The following is a 23,749-nucleotide window of genomic DNA, read 5'->3' on the forward strand; positions in this document are numbered from 1 at the left end:
GACTCTAGGCCCAGTGTCTACCCATTGTATCCCAGAGCTGCCTGTTAGAATCAGCTCACGTGCCACCTTCTTTAGGAACCCTTTCTGCGTCCCCTCCCCACTGCCTCACCCCACTGCCCCCTGATGCCTTTTCATCCAAAGTTATCTGGAATCTGTTCAGTATGCATCTTGTTAATACTTCTATATGCTAATGTCTCTCCCATTAGAATGTAAGCTCTTTGAAAGCAGAGACTGTTTCTTTTGTTTTTGAATTCTCAGTGTTAGGGACATTAATGAATGTAAGCACTTAATGAATGCTTGTTTATTGATTGATTGTGGGGACAGACAGCATAGAAGCAAGTAACCTTGAGTGATGGAACTAAAGGGAGAGAGTTAAGTGGGTTTTTTTTTTCATTTTGGGGGGGAGGCAGTAAGCCCTGGTGACTTCACCCCAGAGTGAGTCAGCCTGGCATTTACTTACCGACTAACTGAATCACTTACCTTCTTTAAGCCTCAGTTTTTCTTTTCTGTGAAATGGATAGAGTGGTACTAGGCAAAAAGAAAATTCTGTCAGATGTACTGGAAAGTGAGAAAACCAAAATAGAGCACCTTCCACTCTCAGTCGCTATCTGATACCCTGTAACATATTCCTCTGAAACTGGGGCTGGGGCTGAACACAGCAGATGTTTTTTTTTCAGAGGAATGACTCATCAGAGGTAGTTTTTCTGACAATGACTGTCAGAAAAGTCCCAGCTGAGAACATTTTTCAGTTCTCAGTGATCCCTCCCAGCTGCCCCTTTTCTACCTATGGTGGAAGGACCATGCCTTGGCTCATCTTGACTGCTACCAGAACATAAAGATCCATGACATGGCTTATTAGCCAACCTCCCTCTGCCAGCTCCTTCTCTAAGTCTAATTCCATCAGGTAAGTTTTTACTTGGGATTATTACCGATTGGCACCATTGCCCAAAGTTGCTGTGTTGAGCCATGTACAGTGGGATATCCTAGATTAGTTTCTACTGCCTTCTACAATGCTTGTTTTCTAAAACTGTCCTTGACCTAGGGTGTGCCATGGCACATCAAGACAGTAGATTAGTAAGGACCATTGAACCAAGATGGGAGTGCATGGAGAACTCTAGATAGTGTGAGGAAGGGTGGGGTGGAGTGTATTTTACTTAGTATACTCCACTAGTTCTCTATTGTCTCTAGGATCAAATACAAGGTTTCCCAAAAGTCTTTGGGTAGCTTTAACTGACTTTTGGGACACCTTGCATAAACTCTTGTTCAACTTTTAAAGTCTTCCATTACCTAGGTGCAACCTATCTAATGATAGTGAGATAGAGATGGATGGACAGATGAATGGATGGATGGATGGAAAGAAAGAAAGAGAGAAAGAAAGGAGGAAGGAAAGAAGGATGGAAGAGAAAGAAACAAAGAAAGAAAGAAAACATTTATTAAGTGATTACTATGTGTCAAGCACTGGGAATACAAATACAAACAAAAAGAAAGATTGTTCCTGCCCTCAAGGAACTTACATTCTAATCATAAAAGAATAAATAAGGGGGCAGCTAGGTGGCTCAGTGGATAGAACAACGGCCCTGAAGTCAGGAGGACCTGAGTTCAAATACAGCCTCAGGCCAAACACTTGACATATACTAGCTGTATGACCTTGGGCAAGTCACTTAACCCCAATTGCCTCACCAAAAAAAAAAAAAAAAGAATAAGTAAGCAAACATATTTTTTGTTAGATTTCCATCTTCTGCTGCATCCTTAGCTCCCTAATCTTCACCCTTCAGAGGGAAGAAAAGTAGTGAATGGTGACTTTCCATCTGATCATCTAACCATATACTATCCATCTCATGCTCCACTTGCCTCAAGTTGAATCATCAACCTCTTATGGGGAGTGTAGTGGTACCTTGTACTTAATGATGAGCATTCTTATATGGGTATACCATACCACAGTGATTCTGAACCAAACCCCATTCCCCACCCTTACCTCTCAATTTTTAATTCCCATTCCTCTTAACCCTCCCACCCCAAAGTTCCAAGTAACACCACCCATCCCTTCTACTGTGCCCTCTGGAATGCCTGCTCCATAGGCAACAAACATCCCTTCATTCTAAATCTTTTCCTATCCTAGTCCTATCTCCTAGCTATAAAAGATTTCTCACCCTACCCATGACACAGCCTCTCTGGTCATCCTTTCCAGTACCAGCTGCACCTACCCTCATTCTCCTTGCTCATTGGTCAATATAGGGAGGTTGGAATACTCCTTGTTCCCTTGCCACTTCCAGGTTCTCTCCTTACTTCCATCATTCAGTAACCTCTCTTTTGACATCCACACTATTTGTATTTACCACCCAATCAAAATCCTAATAGCTATTGTCTACAGGCCTCTAGACCTTCCTTTCTCAATGAGTTTTTATCTGGATCACAACTTTTCTCCCCTTCCCAACTCCTGCCCTCATACTTAGGGAATGCAATATACATATTGACTTTCCCTCAAATACCTTAACCACTCAGTTCTTCATCTACTCCTCAATCACCTCATCTTAGTTACACATAGATAGTCATACCATTGAACTCATCATCACCCACAAATGCACCACCTCCATGTTAAAGAATTCCAAAATTCTTTTATCTGACCATAATCTATTGACTTTTTACCTCTCCCTCTGCCTTTCTTTACCAGACCCTACTCTACATCCATACTCTGACCTCCAGTCCCTTGATTCCTCAATTCTGTCTCAACCCATCTCCTCTGTACTTACCACTCTCTCCTCTTTTCCCCATGTTGACCTTTTGGTGAACTAGGTAAACACTACACTGTCCTCTCCTCTTGAGTCCATAACCCCCTTATCATATTGCCAATTTTGCCCTACCAATCCTCAGCCTTGAATCACTCCCACTATCTATGCCTTTGTTCCTATACACATGCTACTGAATGAAGGTGGAGAAAATAATGCAATAATTCTGACAGGGTCCACTACAAATGTATGTTACACAACCTCAACTGGGCTCTCACTGCTGCTAGACAATCCTATTATGCTTTCTTTATCACTGTCCCACTCTTTACAATAACTTTTTCAAACCTTTTTCATCCCTCTTCAAATCCTCTATAGCTCTCCCTCCCCAACCATCTCAGCTGAGAACTTTGCCTCAAATTTTGTATGAAAAATTGAGGTCATTTGCCATGAACTCCCTAATTTTCTTTTCTTCCCTATTCACATTACCCATATATCTTCTGCCGCTATCCCTTCTTTCAGTTCTTTCCCACATGAAGAAGTGGTTTCAGTCTTTACCAAGGTTAACCCATCTACTTACACATGATCCCATTCTATCCTATCTCCTCCAACAGAATGTCCTTTATATTATCTCTACCCATCACTTATCTTCAACTCCTCCTTGTCTACTGGATCCTTCTATACTGCCTACAAACATGTCCATCTCTCCCTCATCCTCAAAAAACCTTCACTTGATGCTTCAATCCCCTCTAACTTTTGTCCTGTATTTCTTCTGTCCTTGTGGCTAAACTTCTTGAGAAGGAATACTCAATAGGAGCCTCCATTTTCTCTCCTCTCACTCTTTTCTTAACCCCTTACAATCTGGCTTCTGACTTCATCATTCCACCTAAATTACTCTCTCTAAAGTTACCAGTGATCTCTTAATTGCCAAATCCAATGACCCTTTCTCAATCCTTATTCTCCTTGACCTCTCTGAAGCCTTTGACATTGTTGATCACCCTTTTCTCCTTGATATTTTTTCTCCCTAGGTTTTTGGGACACTACTCTTTCCTACTTCTCCTCCTACCTATTGGACCACTCTCCAATCTCCCTTGCCAGATCCTCATTCTGGTCATGCTCTCTAACTCTAGGTGTCTCCAAAGGTTCTGTCCAGTGCACTTTCTCTTCTCCCTCTATATTACTTAACTTGATTGATCTCATGCTCATGGATTTAATTACTATCTCTATGCTGATGATTCTCAGATCTCCATATCTTGCTCTAACCTTTCTGCTGACCTCCAATCTTTCATTCTCAACTGTCTTTCAGACATCTTGAACTAGATGTCTAGCAGACATCTTAAATTCAATATATCTTAAATAGAATTCACTATCTTTCCTCCTAAGCCCTGCACCTTCTATCTTCCTCTTACTGTAGAAGGCAACACCATCCTCCTAGTTCCTCAGGCTTGCAACCTAGGTGTCATCCTTGATTCCTCATTATTGCTCACCCTCCATTATCCAATCCATTGCCAAAGCCTGTAGATTTCACCCCTGCAACATCTCTTGACTATGCTCCCTTCTCTTCTCTGACACTGTTACCACTCTGATGCAGGTCCACATCACCTCACACCTGGACTATGTACTGCTGGTGGGTCTCCCTGCCTCAACCCATCCTCCATTCAGCCACCACAGTGATTTTCTTAAAGTGCAAGTCTAACCATGTCACCCCCTATTCAATAAACTTCAGCTGCTCCCTGTCACCTCCAAGATCAAATATAAAACCCTTTGTTTGGTGCTTAAAGCCCTTCATAACCTAGTCCCCTCCTGCCTTTCCAATCTTATTTATACCTTACTCCCTGCCATGTATTTTTCAAACCAGTGACACTGGCCTTCTGGCTGTTCCACGAACAAGATACTCCAGACCACATGTTGAGGACCCTTCTCTCTCCCAACCTTCATGTCAATAACCCTCTTCTTCCCTGCTCCAATCCTCCCTTCCCTTCTTCTACAGGAGGGAGCCCATAATCCCAATGTCACTCAGGTAATTTCCTCATTTCCCAATGGTGGTGGTCCAGGCCTCTCCAGCTTTCCTGTCCTACAGAGTGGACATGGATGTTTATACCAATTAGATGAGCTTGCAGTCACCAACTATAGTCCTTCTAATAAGACAGAAGACCACTGAACCTTCCCAACTTCCCAACTTCTATGTCCTAAGGTCCTCCAAGCTTTTCTATCTAGAGGGTGTCATAATATCCTCTAAGCCTCTGGGCAGTGCCATTTAACTTTCACTCTAGGGACCCTCAAGTCTTGTCATTCATCTAGGCCTTCCCATCTACCCTGAAGCTGAACTTTGTTTTCTGTATTGTCTCCTTGACTTAGAGTGAGGGCTCACTGAGAGCAGAACTGTCTTGTTTTTTTCCATTTGTAACTCCAGTGCTTAGCACAGTAGTTGGCATTTAGTAAGCATTTAATGCATTTTTTTTCATTCATTCATCTGAATGGCTGTCATGTGGAAGAGAGAGCAGATTAGCTTCGCTTGTCCTCAATGGGTAAAACCAGGAGTGATGGGGAGAAAAAAGACAGACCTAGGTTTGATTTAAGGAAAAACTTCCTACCAATTCAAGCTATCAAATGGTGGACTGGGCTTCCTCAGGAAGTAGTGGGAAGACCTCTAATGAGATGTCTTCAAGCAAAGGATGGATGACTTTTTGTCAGGCATGTTTTGGAGGGCTTCCTTTTCAGGCACAATGGAACTAGGTGGCTTCATTGCGCTGGTAGGATTTAGAGCTGAATGGGACTTCAGAGATTATCTAATCCAATCCCCACAGCATTTTCTAGGTCACGGCCTTCCCAGAAAGGGAAATGCCTTGCCCAGAGCTCATGGTATATGAAGACTTTGGAGATTATCTGGTTCAATCTCTTATTACAAAAGAGAAAGCAACAGCCCTGTGGTTAAAGGACAGTGAGCAACAGCACTAGGATTAGAGCCCAGGACCTCTTACCACTTATCCAATCCAGTTCTCTTTCCACTACAAAAACTGAATTGAGTTGAATTACGTAAATGAAGTGAAGAAGGTGAACGGGGAGGAGAGTTTTCTCAGTTAAGGAGAAAAAAACAGTGGACTTCCTGAAAAGGTGAAGCTCCCATTTCTTCAGGATTGCCTACTTTTCCTACTTAGTAATTTCCAGATTCTGGGAATGCACTCCATTTCTGGTAGTCATACTTACCTTGTTATTGATCAGTTAGTTGTGTTCAACTTCATGACCCCATTTGGAGTTTTCTTGGCAAAAAGGTACTGAAGTGGTTTGCCTTTCCTCCTCCAGCTCATTTTATAGATGAGGAAACTGAACAAACAGGGTTAAGTGACTTGCCCAGGATCACAGAGCTAATAAGTGTCTGAGGCTGGATTTGAACTCAGGTCTTCCTGAGTCCCAACCCAGCACTCTGTCCACTGCACCACCTGGCTGCATTAATAGATAGATCATTTATTAAGTGTTTACTTCATGCCAGGTACTGTACCAAGTAAAGACTGGGAAAACAAATACAAACAAGCCCCAGAGTCCCTACCCTCAAGTAATTTCCATTGTAATGGGAGAAGACATTTTATAAAAGGAAGCTAGGGGGTAGTAGTGTGTGTGATGCTCCAAGGCAGGAGGTGTCCGACTCAAGCCAGCAGGCCACAAGTAACAGCAGAACTCCAATGTGCAGCCAGAGCCAGATTAAAATGTAACTGGAAAATGTTGAGCAAAATAAATCAAATTACAATACAACATAGATAATGTTAACTTGTGGCTTCCTAATGTGCAGGCATCCATTTCTATTTGGGTTTGACACCATTGCTCTAACAGAATGAGTTGTCTAGTGTGAACTTTTAGGGTGAATTGTGTGAGAGATCAAATGATTCCAATTTTTGAAGTCAACAGCAGTTATCTACTTCTCTTTCCCTTGTGGTAAGTAGAAGAACTGGGATTTGAACCCAGGGCATAGATCTTGGATTGGCAGGTAGGTGGCACAGTGGATGGAGCACTGGGCCTGGAGTCAGGTAAATCTAAATCTGGCCTCAGGCTCTTACTAGTTGTGCATCCCTGGGTAAGTCACTTAACCCTGTTTGCCTCAGTTTCCTCATCTGTCAAATGAGCTGGGGAAGAAAATGGCAAACCACTCCAATATCTTTGCCAAGAATACCCAAACGGGGTCACGAAGAGTCAGACACAGCTGAAATGACTTAACAACAACAGCAACATAGATCTTAGAATCATAGATTCAGAGTTGGAAGGGTCCTCAAGGATCATCCAGTTCAATCTCTTCATTTTACAGATGAGGAAACTGAGACTCAAGAAAGTTTAGTGTCTTGCCCATGATCTTACAAAGTATAAGGTAGGTGAGATTTGAATACAAGTCCTCTCCGTCTAGAGTCAATTGTACCACACTGAATGAGGTCATATGAGTCTATATCCTGTCTGTAATCCAGCCCCTCTAGGCCTTATCTGTGAAATGGAAAGGGTGCACTCAGTCATCCCAAAGTTCCCTTCCAGCTCGGAGGTCTTCCCAACCCCAAGGCCAGGTCTCTATCCAGTAGACACCAGCTGCTCCTCATTGTATTTATTTTGCATAATTCCTTAAGGGTCCTTTCAAACCTTGGGGAAGGCCAAGCAGAAGAGAGAAGAGATCTCAGTCAGACTGATACATCTCGTGCTAAAGATACAAAGAGTGTACTGCATTTGATACAGTCTTCAGGTCCCTCCCTCCCTTCCTCCCCGGCCCAGCTTCCTGAGTCCCACCAGCTTGCATTTTTAAGTATAATTACCAGTGTGGAAATGAGAAGGAATGGAGGCAGATTCCAGAGAGGCTATAGAGAAAGTGCGGTGGGTGTTAAACCTGGGCTCCTGCTTAGCCCCTGGGTGCAGGGAGCATCTTTGCACAGAACATACCTCTGTGTATGTTGCCTTGCCCTATTCCCAGCTTTCAGCACACATGGATGCCTTACAGAGAGGGGCGTTGACTCATGCCTGCTCAGTACTGGCTGTGGCTACTGCAGCTGCTCTCTGCTGCCCTCTGCTGATCAGCTGTGAGACCGGTTTTCTACTGCTCATGGTTTGTCGCAACCAGTCTATGGTGAGATGGTTGCAGATTCATCTGGATGCTGGGCAACAGAAAAAGGGCAGCATGTCCCAGGGACCCTCCAGCCTTTTCACTCGATAGTTTGGTGATCTGTCTGTTCACTCGTTTTATTCTTTTAGCACCATCACAGAATCTCAGAGCTGAAAAGGACCCCAGAGTCCCATCCTGATCCAAGTTGTACCTGACCAAGAATCTCTTCTATAAACATCACTAACAAGTCATCATTCACCAGGAGTATCCCATATTTATCAAGTGTCCATTTAGTTCAGGGCTGGTACCATGTGAAAACAAAATGAAAAATATTCATTATTTCCATTCTCTTAACTTCAGTCCTAAATTGACTCCCTTCTCTCCTCCATTGTCTGTGCCTATGGATCAAGGTTTTTAATTTATGGTCCATGGACCTTTATGGATAGATTTCGGGAGGCCTGTGAACTTGAATGGGAAATATTACATCTTTATTTTCATTAACCTTTAACTTAGGATTTCTTAATCTTTGTTGTTGTTGTTTCATGGACTTCTGCCTCTGGACCCCTTCTTGGAATAACATTTTTTAGGCAATTGAAGTTAAATGACTTGCCCAGGGTCACACAACTAGTGAGTGCCTGAGGTCAGATTTTAACTCAGCTCTTCCTGACTCCAGGGCTGGTGCTCTATCCACTGCACCATCTAACTGCCCCAAATAATATTTTTAAATAATTGAAGGAGATGCTAAATTTCAGTTGGAGAGCAGTCATGTTGATCAGAGCAAACATTTTCTACAATGTGAGTCTTTAAGGAAAGGACTTAAGAAAGTACTACCTCTTTGCAGGCTCCCCCACTAGCCAGGTGGTGCTTGGAGTCAGGAAGACCAAGTATATATTTTTCCCCTATTCATGGAATTCATAGACTCCCTGAAATTGCTCTGGTCCGTGGATCCCAGGTTAAGAACCTCTGTTCTAGATTCTCTCATCAAGTCTTTACATCATTCAGTGACTAGCATTGTATCTTTCTCATAATAATAATAAATCAAATAGAATCATCAGTCATCAAGCATTTATTAAGTACTAACTGTATTCCAGGCATTGTGCTAAATCCTAGGGATAGAAAAATATGGTCCCTGACTTCCAGGAGCTCACAATCTGATGTGGAAACCACATGTGCATATATATAGTTTCATGCATCATAAATGCAGTGTAGGCAGCATTGTGCTATGTTGAGTGAGTCAGGCAAGAAAACGCTGCCTATGAAAAAGTAAAGTTTAAGCCAGACACCCTAGCACATCCAAGGATATAGAAGACATCATGACAACTACACAGTCTGAGTCATCTTCCCAGGTTTCAGAATAGAATTTCCCTAACTTATCTACCAGGTCTCACTTGAGACCCCACTAACCAATAGTTGACCAGAGTCAGGGACACAGGAGTAGCATCTGTGTGAAAGGTGATGTGGGATGGTAAAGAGAATGTTGGACTAGGAATCAGAAGACCTGAGATGGAAGGAATTTCTTTACATCTCAAAGCCTCACTTCGCTCATCTGGATAATGGAAATAATGACACTCTCACGACCTGCCTCACAGGGCTGTTTTGAGGAAAACATTTTGCAAACTATACAATGCTACACAGATGTCAACTTCTATTCTAACAAATTCTAGTAAATGTTTCTAAATCAATTTTTATTGGCCAATCATTAGAAAAGAGTACAGGTGGCTGGCAAACAGAGTAGGGCTCAAACATTCACTCCAGGTATGCTGAGCACCAGGTATTTACCAGCAGGGATCTAACCGGAGGACAAACCAACATCACAGCCATCCCTGAACAAAGGCATAAATTAAATAATTTATCAACATGAGTGCATTTTCTAGTCAGCGAGTGATGAGGATTCATGAAATCTACCTAGAGCTATGGGGTATGTCTTCCTTTCAAATGTGACCTTGACAAAGTCCCTTTATCTCAAAGCCCTCAGTCATCAAAAGGAAAGGATCATTCATTCTCTGCCTTATGTTCTTGGTTGCCTGTGAAAGTATGGTCAGATGAAAGTGCTTGAGATCCTAGGAAGTAAAGTGCAATATAGGGACAAGACATCATTAAGCGTATTGTTCTCCAGGAGCCCAGAGAAACATAGGGTTAGTCTACCAGAGTGGGCAGACTTCCTAGATACTAGTTCTGCAATGTGAGTCTCTAGGAAAAGAACTTCAGGAAAAGGCTGCTTCCTTGTAGGCTTTCCCACGAGTGAGGGAGCACAGCAAAACTGCACTGGGCCTGGAGTCAGAAAGACTTGAGTTCAACTCCAGCCTCAGTCACTTACTCACTATGGGACCCTGGGCAAATCACTTAATCTCTGCCTGTTTCCTTAACTGTAAAATGGCGATGATAGCTCCTGCCTCCTAGGGTTATTGTGAGGGTCAATGAGATAATATTTGTAGTGCCTGGCATATAGTAGATGCTTAAATACTTGTTCCCTCCCATGGGAAAAATATTCTTCTACCTGATGATAAAATGTGGATTCCTTAAAGACAAGAATTGTTTTTGCATTGTTCGTATCCCCAGTGCTTAATTTTATACCTGGTACATAGTAAGTGCTTGCTATATACTTGCTGATTGATTAATTGGAGGCATCTAACCCTGTTTCACAATATATTTTAATTTATATCCAACATAATCTAACAAAGAAAACATTAGGGAGGGGTGAAGGAGGACCTGCATTACATCTACTAGATGAGTAAATAGAGGTATGAATCTGGAAAGTTGGTTGGTTAAGCCAGACACTCCATAGCAGGCAAAGCCCTGAATTTTGACATCCTCTGTCCCTTTCCCTGGTCAGTCATCTTGAATTCCCTTCACTATTCCTGATCAGGCCTCTGTAGGGGAAAATTCCACCTACCAGTAGAATTAGTGGCTCCAGGTCTTGGAGAATTCCTTCCTAACAAGAGAAGAAAGATTACAAAGAAAAAGGAGAGGGAAGTCTCAGTCTATATTGAATATGTGTATCTTTGACTAATAGGAAAAATTAAACAGGGAGCCTCACTACCCAAAGCCCGCCTGCTGTTTTCTGTAGAGCCAGGGGTCTCATTTATAGGAGATATTCTTTAACCTCTCAGGAGAAGGAGGTGTGGAGGGGTGGGTTGTGGAATCTACTAGTGCTGGCACTGGAATATCTGGGCCTCCTCTCTTACAAAGCATATTCATAACAACACTCATAATAAGACAGTCTATTCAGGCACTACAGTCAACTTCCATTTATCCATGCCAATGGAAGGTGGGGAGACTGTGTTATTCAGCTAGTCCCAAATAGCAGACAATCCAACAGTCTTTTTTTTTTTTTTGGCTTGGCTTTGAAATGTATTTCAGTGATTTAGGGGCAGATGACTTGACTTTCTAATTATGTTTACCTTAGCTGGATATTCAAATTAGCTGGTATTCCCTGGGCACATGCCAGATGGTCAGTGAGGAAAGCCAGCCCAGGATTCCATAGAGACAACTCACAAAGCAGGTAAGGCTTATATGACTTGGGAGCTTCACTGAATAATAATGATGAAGGTAACTTTCATTTCCCATATGTTATCTCATTTAATCATAACAACCCTGTGAAGTAGGTAGCACTAATAATGTCATCTTTATTTTATAAAGAAAGAAACTGAGGCTTCAGAAGAAGAAGTGACTTGTCCAGGGGACTAGTGAGTTATAGAGATAAACCCCTTCTGACTCTGAAACCAGTGTTCTTTCCACTGCCTGAGCCTACTTTTCCCAACAGCCTCAGAGTGTGGAAAATGAAACAAAAAATTCCAATCAACCTACCCCATACCCCACTCCTGGAGAAAAGTTCCACAGTGGCTCACTTTCCCATTCCCCATGGCAGCTCTTTCGAACTTTCTCATGCTTGCTTGTATCTCTAGCTCCTCCTGCCCACACAGTCTCAGCTAAGAATCTGGCCTCATATTTCACTGAAAAAGACTGAGACCATTCATTGAAAGTTCCCTCTCCTCTCATTCCCTTCACTCCATCTCACAGATGCCTTCTGTCAGCGTCTCTGCCCTCACATAATGAGGTGGCTCCTTGCTGTCAAGGCAAACCCCTGTGCTTACACCAGTGATCCCATTCACCGCATCTTCTCCAGCAGATTCCACCCATTATCACTCCAACTTTTCCACTTATTCTTCAATTTCTTTTTACCCACTAGCTGCTTCCCTACTGCCTACAAACGTACCTACGTCTCCCCTATCCTCAAAAAACTCTCACTTGATCCATCCATCCTTGCTAGCTACAACCCTACATCTGGCCTCTCTTTTGCGGCTGAATTCCATGAATGCCTTGAAGGCGCCTCTATTTCCCTTCCTCTAGATTTGAAGAACAAATGAAATCATTCTCATGAAAACCAATGGCATAAACAATCACAATAGACCTTAGCCTTCTTTTCCCCAGAATTAAAGAACCCCAATGAACCTTTCTTCATAGAATATATTCTCTATGCCCTTAATTACCTTTAACCAAGGATGTGTTGGTAAATGTTTAACAACCAGCTCTGGGGAGGGGGGGAGAATGTACACATGACAAATTTTCAAGTTTAATTTGCATTATTAACTTCTTCTACATTACTTTATTAAGTCTAGCAATCAATGAAACAATAACTTAAGCCCTGATTCCTAGTATTTGCTCATTTTCAAGGTGTAAATACTCCCAGGGAAAACTTTCAAGTGAATACAGTCCAACTGCAGCATGCCACTGCCTTTAAACTTCTTCTCTTGGCCTTCTGCAGTTTTTCCACAATTTTTAAAAATCCAGTGACCAAAACTGATCCCTATAACCTAATCATTGTGTGATAAATGGAGACTATAGTGAAAGGAATCCTTCTTATACTTCACATGGTGTATTCGCATTGATACAGCCTTAATCCATGGTGACTTTTTCACCATGATGACTTGTATTGAACTTGTCTCTACTCTCTGCTGCTGGCTGTTTGTGCCTGGCTAGGCCATCCCTACCATCAACTTTCATAACTTAACAGCCATTCATCCCAAACCATCTACTCTTATCTTTGAAAGATTGAAGGCATAAATGAATTTTAGTCTCCTGAATCAGTTGTGAACACAAATCTATTCACGAGTTCACAGATTTAGATCTGGAAAGGACCTCTGGAACTGATGCCCTACCCTAAGGATGAAGTGATCTTTGAGAAAACCTTCAGGTTCCCTGCCCAGTGGAGGCTGAGATTAGGACTCATGCAGCAGAGATGCTGCCTCTATATATGAACTTGGTGGGACCAATGCTGTGTCAGAACTGAGCTAAATTGGGCCTTATTCCCCCCCCCACACCCAGAGACTGAGGTGGTAGGGGAGAGTATACCCCTGAACTATTGGGTCGGGGGAATGTTTGCATTTTGAAGTAAATATCCCTTTATAAAAGCTAATTGATGTTAAGTGGTTTAATGGAACTGAGGGCCAGTCAATGGCCCCTAACAAATGGAAGGAATGAAGCTGATGAGCCTGAAGCTGATGAGCCTCAAGCTGATGACCACAGAGGATGGACACCCACCAACTCCTAGAGTACCCTAGCACACTGAATGAGGGGGACATAGGGGAGTATGAGAATTCGTTCTTACCTTCAAGGAGCTTCTCAATTTATTGGAACACCAGACAGCAGTGAGTGGTGTCAATGAGTGGTAGAGACAATAAGACAGTGAGTAGCAATGGAAAGGATGCTGGATTTGGATTTGAGTGCATGGATTCAAATCACTTTTTTGCTATTCTACCCACATGACCTTGGGTAAATCATTAAGTTCACTTCCTCAAGTAACAGTTCCTCTCTGGAGATCTGTCCCCTTTTCTCTTTGATACTTCCTTTTGTCTTGGTGTTCATGACACTGTTCTGGTTCTTCTCCCAACAATTCTGATAAGTCTTTTTCAGTCTTCTTTGTTGGACCTTCATCTAAGGTATACCCCTGGCTCCTCCACTTTTCTCCCTCTAAACTTTTTCACTTGGTGATCTCATCCATTCCCATAGATTCAGTTATCATCTCTATACAGATTATTCTCAAATGTATTTACCCAGCCCAAACCTGTTGCTGACCTCCAGGCTCACATCTTCAACTGCCTATTAGACATCTTGAATTAGATGTCCCATAGACATCTTAAACTCATCATGGACTCATCCCCCCCAATCCCTCCCAACTCTCCCCTCTTCCTAATTTCTCTATTACTGTAGAGGGCACCACCATCCTCCCAACCACCCAGGTTTTTGACCTAGGTATCATCTTCATTTACTTACTCTCTTTCACCCCCCCCACCATAACCAATCTGTTACAAAGTCCTGACACTTCTACCTTTGCAACATCCCTCCTCTATACCCCCCTTCTTTCCCCTGACATTGTCACCTAACATAAGTCATCTGGGCAACTAGATGGTGAAGTAGATAGAGCGTCAGGCCTGAAGTCAGGCCTGAGTTCAAATCTAGTCTCAGACACTTACTAGCTTTGTGACCCTGGGTGAGTCACTTTACCCTGTTTGCCTCAGTTTCCTCATCTGTCAAATGAACTGGAGAAGGAAGTGGTAAACCACTCCAGCCTTTCCTAGACTCCCTTCGTGTTGTTTAGGGCCTTCCCATGGAGATTATCTCCCATTTATACTGTATCTATCTTGTTTGTATATACTTGTTGGCCTGTGGTCTTCCCAGGATCTAAAGGTAGGAATTGTTTTTTGCCCTTCTTTGTATCCGTAGTATTTAGCACTGTGCCAGGCACATAACAAGCACTTGATAAATGCTTGTTGACTGGGAGATAATTGTGTCCTGGGGAGGAGAGGCATGAATTTGTTTCAGTGGAAAGAGCATCTGATTATGACATCTGAGTTCCAAGCCCAAATCTGCCATTCACTAGCGGGTATGGCTGTGGGCAAACTGTTTCATCTCTCTTCTAATGAGGCCTCTCTCAATATGATGCTTCCTCATTAGTAAAATGAGAGCTTTGAACTACATGGGCTCTATAGTTTCTTTCATTTCTGAGATTTTAAGATTCATTGAGTCAGAGAGGATAGAGAAATTCTAATGAGAGGAAGAGGTCAGGAAAGAAAATGTGGACAGATGTCTAATGAGGTGAGGCATTATGGCTTGAGGGTAATGAGCACCCAGGAATGGGGTGTCTAGTGAATGTTTGGGTCCAAAAGACATCCTTCAGCCCTTTCAGCATTGCCAGCCCTAAGAAAAGATCCCTGATGGTGGTTTGGATATCCAGGTTAAAGGGTGTCTTCTGAGGCAGTACAGAACAAATCTAAGAGACCAAACCCTGACTTTGGACTCAGCAACATAGTGAACTTTAGTTAAATTCAGCAAACAGTGACAAAGAACTTATTGTATGGAGAGGGACTGGGGAGGGGCAGGTAGCAAAGACAAAAACAAAACAGAGTGTTACTATCAAGTTTGCAGTGTACAGGGCACGATACAATATGGACACAAATATGCATAATACAGGAGAAATTGAGGAAAAAGAGGGAACCAACAACTTTTTTGTACATAGTATTTTATTATTTCCAATTACATGTAAAAATAGTTTTCAACATTCATTTTTTATAAGATTTTGAGTTCCAAATTTTTCTCCCTCCCTACTTCCCAAGATGGCAATCAATCTGATATATGTGATACATGTGCAATCATGTTAAACATATGTCCATATTAGTCATGTTGTGAAAGAAGAAACAGACAAAGGGGGAAAACCATGAAAAAAGTGAAAATAGTATGCTTTGATCTATATTTAGACTCCATAGTTCTTTCTCCATATGTGATAGCATTTTCCATCATGAGTCTTTTGGAATTGTCTTAGATAATTGCATTGCTGAGAAGGGCTAAGTCTATCCTAGTTGTCATCACACAATGTTGCTGTTACTATGTACAGTGTTCTCCTGGTTCTGTTCATTTCACTTTGTATCAGTTCATGTAAGTCTTTCCAGGTTTTTCTGAAATCCACCTTCTCATCATTTCTTATAGCATGATAGTATTCCATTACATTCATATGCCATTCCCCAGTTGATGGGCATGTCCTAAGTTTCTAAGTCTTTGCCACCATAAAAAGAGCTGCTATAATTTTCTTTTGTACATAGAGATCCTTTCCCCTTTTTTATGATCTCGTTGGGATACAGACCTAGTAGTGGTATTGCTGGATCAAAGAGTATGTACGGTTTGATTGCCCTTTGGAAATAGTTCCAAATTGCTCTCCAGAATGGTTGGATCAGTTCACAACTACACAAACAATGTCTTGGTGTCCCAATTTTCCCACATCTTCTCCAACATCTATCCTTTTTCTTTTCTGTCATATTAACCGATCTCATAGGTGTAAAGTGATACCTCACAACAGTTTTAATTTGCATTTTTCTAATCCCCAATAGTGATTTAGAGTATTTTTTCATATGACTGTAGGTAGTTTTAATTTCTTCATCTGAAAACTGCCTGTTCATATCCTTTGACCATTCATCAATTGGGGAATGATTTGTATTTTTATAAATTTGAGTCAGTTCTCTACATATTTGAGAAATGAGGCCTTTATCAGAAACACTGTCTATAAAAATTGATTCCCAGATTTCTGCTTTCCTTCCAATCTTGGTTGCATTGGTTTCATTTGTGCAAAAACTTTTTAATTTAATGTAATCAAAATTATCCATTTTACATTTCATAATGTTCTCTACCTCTTGTTTGGTCATAAATTCTTCCCTCCTCCATAGATCTAACATGTAAACTATTCCTTGCTCTCCTAATTTGCTTATGGTATCACCCTTTATGTCTAAATCATGTACCCATTCTGACGTTATCTTGGTAGCACCAATTTTTGCTGTTGTCATTCAGTTGTGTTTGACTCTTTGTTACCCCATTTGGGGTTCTCTTGGCAAAGATACTGGAGTGATTTGCCATTTCATTCTCCAGCTTATTTTACAGATGAGGAAACCTAGGCAAACAGGATAAAGTTACTTGCCTGGGGTCACACAACTTGTAAGACACTGAAACCAGATGAGAACTCAGGAAGATTGAGTCTTACTGACTCCAAGTCAGGTGCTCTATGCATTATGGTGCCACCTAGCTGCAACAACTAGGAGGAGTCTGGAAGACTTTATGGAGAAATAGGAATTGAGTTTTAAAGGAAGCCAAGGATTCTTGGAGCAAAGATACTCTCTGGACATCAGGAATGCACAGAGGTAGGAGACAATGTCAGGTTTGAGGAATATACCGGTAATCCAGTTTGGTTAGAACGTGCAGTTTGGACAGGGGCAAAATATGAAATATCTGGACAATTTGGTGGAAGCTAGATTGTGGAAAATCTTAACTGCCAATCTGAGGAATACAAAAGTTATCCTGTAGGCAATGAGGAACCAATGATGATCTATTAGCAGGAAATTAACATTTATAGATCTGGGCCTTAGTAAGGATATCTTGTCATCCACATGGAGAGTAGAATAGACAGAGGAGAAACTTGAGGCAAGGAAATCAATTAGGAGGCATCAGTTAGCAGCCTAGGTGTGAGGTGAAGGGGGTCTGAATTTGGCTTTTAGCCATGGGAAAGGAGAGGAAGGAACAAATTCTAGAGGCATTACTTATGAAAGCAGAAACAATAAGACTTGGCAATTAATGAAATATGTAGAGTGAGGAAAAAATTAAGATGCTTAAGGTTGCAAATCAGAGTGATGAAAAAAAGGAAAGTTCAGTAAAGGGATGGCTCTAGTAAGGAGTCGAGGGTGAAGATAGAATTCTGCTTCGGATTTGTTGAGTATGAGATGCCTACTGTATTTTCCCTATTGGAAATGTTCAGTAGCTAGTTGTTAACCCAGGACTGGAGTTCTGTAGAGCAGCTAGGGCTGGATATATATCTCTGGGAGCCATCTGCATAGAGATGATAACTGAATCCATACAGACTGATGGGCTCACCATGAGAGAGTGTAGAGAGAAAATGATGAGAGAGTGGAGAGAGAAAAGAGGGCTAAGGATAGAGCTTTGAGGTCTATTTACAAGGTGCATCTGCTTTTAATTAGAGGGAGGATACTATCCACAAAAAAACATTCAAGGCAACTAAGTCTTGAGAGTAAAGTAGCCCTATGCTGACTCCTACCTTTGCTGGCAAGATCAGAGAAGACCAGCCAGGGCTTTTGATGGGCTTGAGGGCTTTAGCTCATGCTACAAGTATCTAATTTTGGAGAATGCTTTTGGTTCTAAGGATGTGATGATAAGACCATCATTCTGAGACATCAATAGATCTGTAATCACTTAGATGCAGGTTTTCTTTCCATTGATATAGATCACAAAACATTCATGTTATCTCATCTGTGTGACCCTTGTCCATATCCTTCTACAAATTCTACTCATATGGTTCTTGCCATTGCATCCTCTCCTCTCTCAAATGCCTTAAAATTAACCTGTTAAGACTATTGTAACTGTGTGTTACTTCAAACATGCATTTTTTCTGTGTGTATTTCTTCTAGTCCTGCCTCTCTTCCCATCTTTCTTTTTTTTTTTTCAGTGCCATTGCTATTTCCTCATGGGGCACATCAGGCACTATGATATGAGAGTTGAGATGGATAGGCTCTATTATCAAGATAATTTGTTAAAGAAAATCTTCTAGAGCTTTTTCATTTTTCGTCTGTTCACCATCCTCCTTTAAGATTCATCCAAAAACTATTCTCAGAATGATCTGACTTTGTCATGTATCTTGCCAAGCATTCTTTAAACATCTTTTTGTGTTCAGGGCTGCCTGCTTTTTATGAAGTACTACTGCTGATAATTTTCTGCTGCCTCCTCTCTAAAATTTTCTATCCTAAACCAGTGTTGTCATTAGCTTCCATATATGTCTGCTTGAAAAGGATACTGAATGTTTGCTGGATCAGGTGGTTTCTAGGTTCTTTTCTTTCCCTCTTGTAGCAATCAGTTTTGAATCAGTCCAGTTAAGCTTCCCTAGGAAATGGTAATAGTCTGTTTTTATGTCTGTTTTTTTTAATCCATTTTCCATTTTCAAATAGACAGGCTGGATGGTACCATGGATAGAGCATTAGACTTGGAATCAGGAAGTCCTGAATTCATATCCAGCCTCAGGTAGTTGTGTGATTCTAGGAAAGTCACTTAGCCTCTCTGTTCTCAATTATAAAATGGGTATAATATCACTTTCCTCCCAGGGTCCTTATGAGAATAAAATGAGATAACATTTGTAAAGTGCTTTGAAAAACTTAAAGGGCTACATAAGTACTAGCTATTAATATTGTAGATAGAAAAATAAGATGGAGATTATTAAAATAAGATGGAGACTTGATCAGGGTCACAAAGCTTCTAAGTGGCTGAGGCTGGATTTGAACACAGGTCTTCCTGACTCCAGGCCAAGAGAGAGACAGACAGACAGACAGACACAAAACAGAGAGAGAGAGAGGGATGGAAAGGGAGACAGAGACAGAGGCAGAGAGACAGAGAGAAAGAGAGAGAGAGAAGAGATAAGAGATGATAAAGAGGTATGGGGAAACCATTAGGCATTAATTAAACACTTATTTTGTGACATGAAATATGGTAAATGCTAAAGATACAAATACAAAAAATACAGCAATTCCTACTTTCAAAGAGTTCAAATTCTAATGAGGGAGACAAGTTCATATGTGAATATATACAGAATAATATAAAGGAGATAAATATAAATAAATTATAGGTAATTAATTACAAGGCAGCTGGGGAGGGAAGGCAGTAGTGATTGGGAGATTTACGAAAGGCTTCATGTAGAAGGTGGTGAATAAGCTTTGTCTTTAAGGAAGACGGGTATTCTGTAAGGCAGAGGTGAAGAGAGAGAGTGTTCCAGACCTGGGGCACCAAGAAATAGGAGATGGAATGCCCCATGGGAAGAACAGAGAGAAGTCTAGTTTGGCTAGATTTCAGGGTAGAGAAGAGGGAATAATGTACAACTGGAAAGGAAGATTGGGGCCAAACTGTGAAAGGCTCTAAACTTATCTAAACAGAGGAGTTAATATTTTATCTTAGAGGCAATAGGTGGCTGCTGCTGGAGTTTATTTAGTAGGAAAGTGACCTAGTCACATCTCTGCTTCAAGAAAATCACTGGTAGTTTTGTGGTAGAAAAACTGAAGTGAAGAGAGATGTGAGGTAGAGAAACCAATTAGAAGGCTATTGCATTAATAGTGCAGGTGAGATGTACTAAAGTGGTGGTCATATGAGTAGAGACAAAGGGTTGGATGTAACCAGATGTTGCGAAGGAAGAAATGGCAAAATCTGGCAATTGATTGTATGTATGGAATGAGGAAGAGTGAAGATTTAAGGAGGATGCCAACCTGAGAGATTAGAAGAATGGTGGTACCTTTGACAGAAATTAGGAAGTTTGGAGAGGTGGGTCATGGGCAGAGATGACCATTTCTGTCTTATGCATATTGAATCTGAGATGTGTCCAGAACATCAAGCTTGAAAAGTCCAATAGACAGCTGATGATGTTGGACTGAAATTCAGGGGAGAGGTAGGGGATGAATCTATAGATCTGTGAATTATCTGGTTTAAGCTGAGCTTTGAAGCAAGCTAGGGATTCTCAGAAGCAGAAGGGAGGAGAGAGTGCATTCTAGGCATGGAGAGCAAGCAATGCAAAAGCTTAGAGATGAGAAATGAAATGTTGTGTATAGAAGGAAGGGCAAGCAGCAATAGCAACCAATTTGGCTGGAATATAAAGTGCATGAAAGGTAGTAATGGGTAATTAGCCTGGGAAGTCACATCACAAAAAAGTAAAAAGAAAATTAATTTAAATTTTTAAAATGTCAAGTAAATAAGTTTATATTTTATTTTAAGGTAATAGAAAACAGCTTTTTATTACCTTAAAATAAAATAAAATGGTTGGACTTGTGCTTTAGGAATATCTCTTTGGTTAGCTGTGTGGAAGATAGATGGAAGAGGGAGGAGATGAGGCAGGGAAAACAATTAGGGGATTTTTTTCCCAGAAAATTAGGTGATTCCAGGCAAAAAATGAAGAGGGTGCAAACTAGGGTGGTGGACCTGTGAGGAGAGATAAGAAAACAGATGCAAGATACCTTGTGGAAATAGAATTGACAAGACTTGGCAACTGGTTGGATGTATCGGGTGAGGGAGAGTGAACAGGGAAGGATAACATCTGGGTTGTGAAACTGGATGAGTGGCGATGCCCATTATAGAAACAAGGAAGTTCAGAAGAGGACTGGATTTGAGGGAGAAACAATAATGCGTTCTGTTCTGGAAATGATGCTTTTGAGAAGCTTAAGGGAAATCTGGTTTGAAATGTCCATTAGGCAGTTGGTTACATGTCCATTGAGCACCTGGGACCAGAGCTCAGGATAGATACTAGAGTCAGATATATAGATCTAAGAAGTCATCTGCAACAAAATAATTAAACCCATGGGAGCTGATGAAATCACTGAGAAAGAAGGTATAGAAAGAGATGGGAGCTAAGAAAAGAGTCTGGCACTATGCTCACAATTAATGGGGAGATAAGAAATGATGATCCAGCAAAGGAAGCTGAGGAACAGGGCAAATGGGAGGTGAACCAAGAGAGAACAGTGCCATGGTGATACTGACTCCATCATCAATTGTGTTTGCTGTCCCTCCCTCCCAGTTTTCTGTCATCTGCAAATTTGATAAGCATGCCATTGATCCCTTTATACAAGTAACCATTAAAATGTTAAACAACACAGGGCCAAGTACAGATCCCTGGGAAACTCCACTGGAGACCACCTTTGATGGTGGCATTGAACTATTAATGTCGGTTGTTTGAGCCCAACCATCCGTCAAGTTGTAAATCCATTTAATTCTACTATCATCTAGCCTCTATCTCCATATTTTCCATAAGACGAGCATTAAAGACTTCATCAAATTTTTGCTAAAATCTAGGCAAGCTATAGCAATAGCATTGTCTTCTTCTACAAGTTTAGTACCTCAAAAAAAGTAAATAAATGGAGTCCAGCATGACCTCATCTTGATGAAGCCATGCTGGGGCTTTGTGATGCCTTTAATAATATATTCTAGAATTTTGCCTGGAAACAAAGTTGGGCTCAGCGGATTATAGTTTATAGATTCCCTGTTCCTTTCTTTTTTGAAAACTGGAACATTTACCCTTTTCCAATTCTGTTATCCCCAGTCTTTCAAATGTCACTGACAGCGGCTTATCAATCAGTTCTTTCAATACCGGAGGATGGGCCGAGTAACTTGAACTTATCAAGGGCAGCTACGTGCTGTCTTAACAATTCTTTATTTATCTTGGGTGTCAACTCTCTGTTAGTCATTTCTGCTCTGTCCTTTCCAGTTCAAAGGGCATTGTCCTTGGCAGAGAAAACAGAACTGAGGAGCAACCCCAAAGAACTCGAAGGTCTTTCCAAGTGTTTTTACTAATGCCTTACCTAGAGTTTTTCAAAGTACTTTCACTTCTATTATCTCATATTTCAGACTATGTTCATCCATCCCCCAGCTTTGCTGATTTCAGGTCTGTCCGTCATAGATCACAGATGTTAATGCCAAAAGGAACCCTGGAGATCATCTGATCTAACCCATTAATTATATAGATGAGGAAACTGAGGCCTAAGGCATGGAGTAACTTGACCAACATGATTGAGCAAGTCGTAGACAGCCCCAAAGGCCATACTCTTCCTCCTCCTACCTTGACTGAGATAGCATTGCTTGCTGCTGCCCGTCAAATCACATCTCCCACTCTTTCTGCGTTCAGGAGAACTCTCTTCCTGGCTCTATTCAAGTCTCTGCAAACTAGCAAAACATGCGTAGTGGGAGCCCCTGAAGGGCTGACATTGGGCATTACCTTGGCTGGTTTGAAGCTGGATGCAGGCACTGATGGGCCATAAGAGGGCACCACGTAACCACGGCATCTTTAGGGAAGAAATTCAGTCAGCCAAGTGCCTGACCCTATTCTCCAATCCCAAACAGGGCTTCTTCAGTCTATGACAGGCCTGGATTACTTAATTCCTCCTTAAGTCCCCAGTAAATAGTTAAACTATTCCTATTCATTCTCCTGTCTCTGGTAGTGAGGTTTGTGAGAAGTCACTCTATCAGACCATTGAACACTCCAAAGTTCCCTTCCTTTCCAACCCTACCTTCCCAGCACACACACACACACACACACACACACACACACACTTCACTAGAATCTCTTGGCAAGCCTTTGCTCAGCAGAGGGGGATGAGCTCACAACATCAAAAGAGCTTCCCCTGAATTCATATTACTGCATCCTGGAAGGCTTCTGTATCCCCAAGACTGTTGTAAGGTCTCTGGATATAGTATCCATTGTTACTAACCATTGGGGAAAGAAAGGGAATAAAATATGTGGTTATAGACTCAGGCTTACTTGGGATGATGGATGCCCCCTGTGGGAGAGAAGTCTCTTCCAGGGTCCCCCAAGGTCTCTGATCCTACCAGGAAAGTGAGTTCTTGGTTTTTTTATAGAGAATATATTTGAGGTGGGGTATGAGGAGTCCCCCACCCCAGGGGATGGAGATGGAAGATTTCTTGGCAGAATAAGTCAGATTCACAAGGAATCTGCTGAGGACTGAACGCTGGGATGGATTCTAAATCTTCTAGAACAGAGATACCAGACACGAGGCCTACTGGCTGCATTATTGCCTATAGCACTCTCTAGTGCACTTGGAACTAGATTAAAATGTAACTGAGAAATATTTAACAAAATAAATAAAACATACAATACAATATAGGTAATGTTAATTTGTAGTTTTCTATATCAATATGTGGCCTCAGAATTTAGTAGCACTCTTTCTATTTGAGTTTGACACTGTTGTTCTAGAACAAAAATTCTTAACCTGAGATCCGTGAACTTTTTAAAAAATGTATTTTGGTAACTATTTCAAAATAATTTACATCCTGTGTAATCATATATCTCTTATTTTATACATTTGTTTGTTTGTTTTTTTGTCTTTTGGCTGGGCAATGGGGTTAAGTGACTTGCCCAAGGTCA

The 23,749-nt window shown here is 41.4% G+C and overlaps 1 protein-coding gene across 3 annotated transcripts in view; it reads left to right on the forward strand.

Annotated features, from left to right (window-relative positions):
- The first annotated feature begins 781 nt into the window (after positions 1-781).
- Positions 782-23,749, forward strand: part of KCNA2 (potassium voltage-gated channel subfamily A member 2) — a 60,190-nt gene continuing 37,222 nt past the window's right edge. For all 3 annotated transcript variants that reach the window (XM_027856786.1, XM_027856787.1, XM_027856785.1), the window contains exon 1: positions 782-904. The gene's annotated coding sequence lies outside the window, so the exon portion shown is untranslated. The remainder of the gene's footprint in view (positions 905-23,749) is intronic.

This window comes from Vombatus ursinus, unplaced genomic scaffold (assembly GCF_900497805.2).
Source record: "Vombatus ursinus unplaced genomic scaffold, bare-nosed wombat genome assembly UNPS02011613.1, whole genome shotgun sequence".
In the NCBI taxonomy this organism is placed as follows: Eukaryota; Metazoa; Chordata; class Mammalia; order Diprotodontia; family Vombatidae; genus Vombatus; species Vombatus ursinus.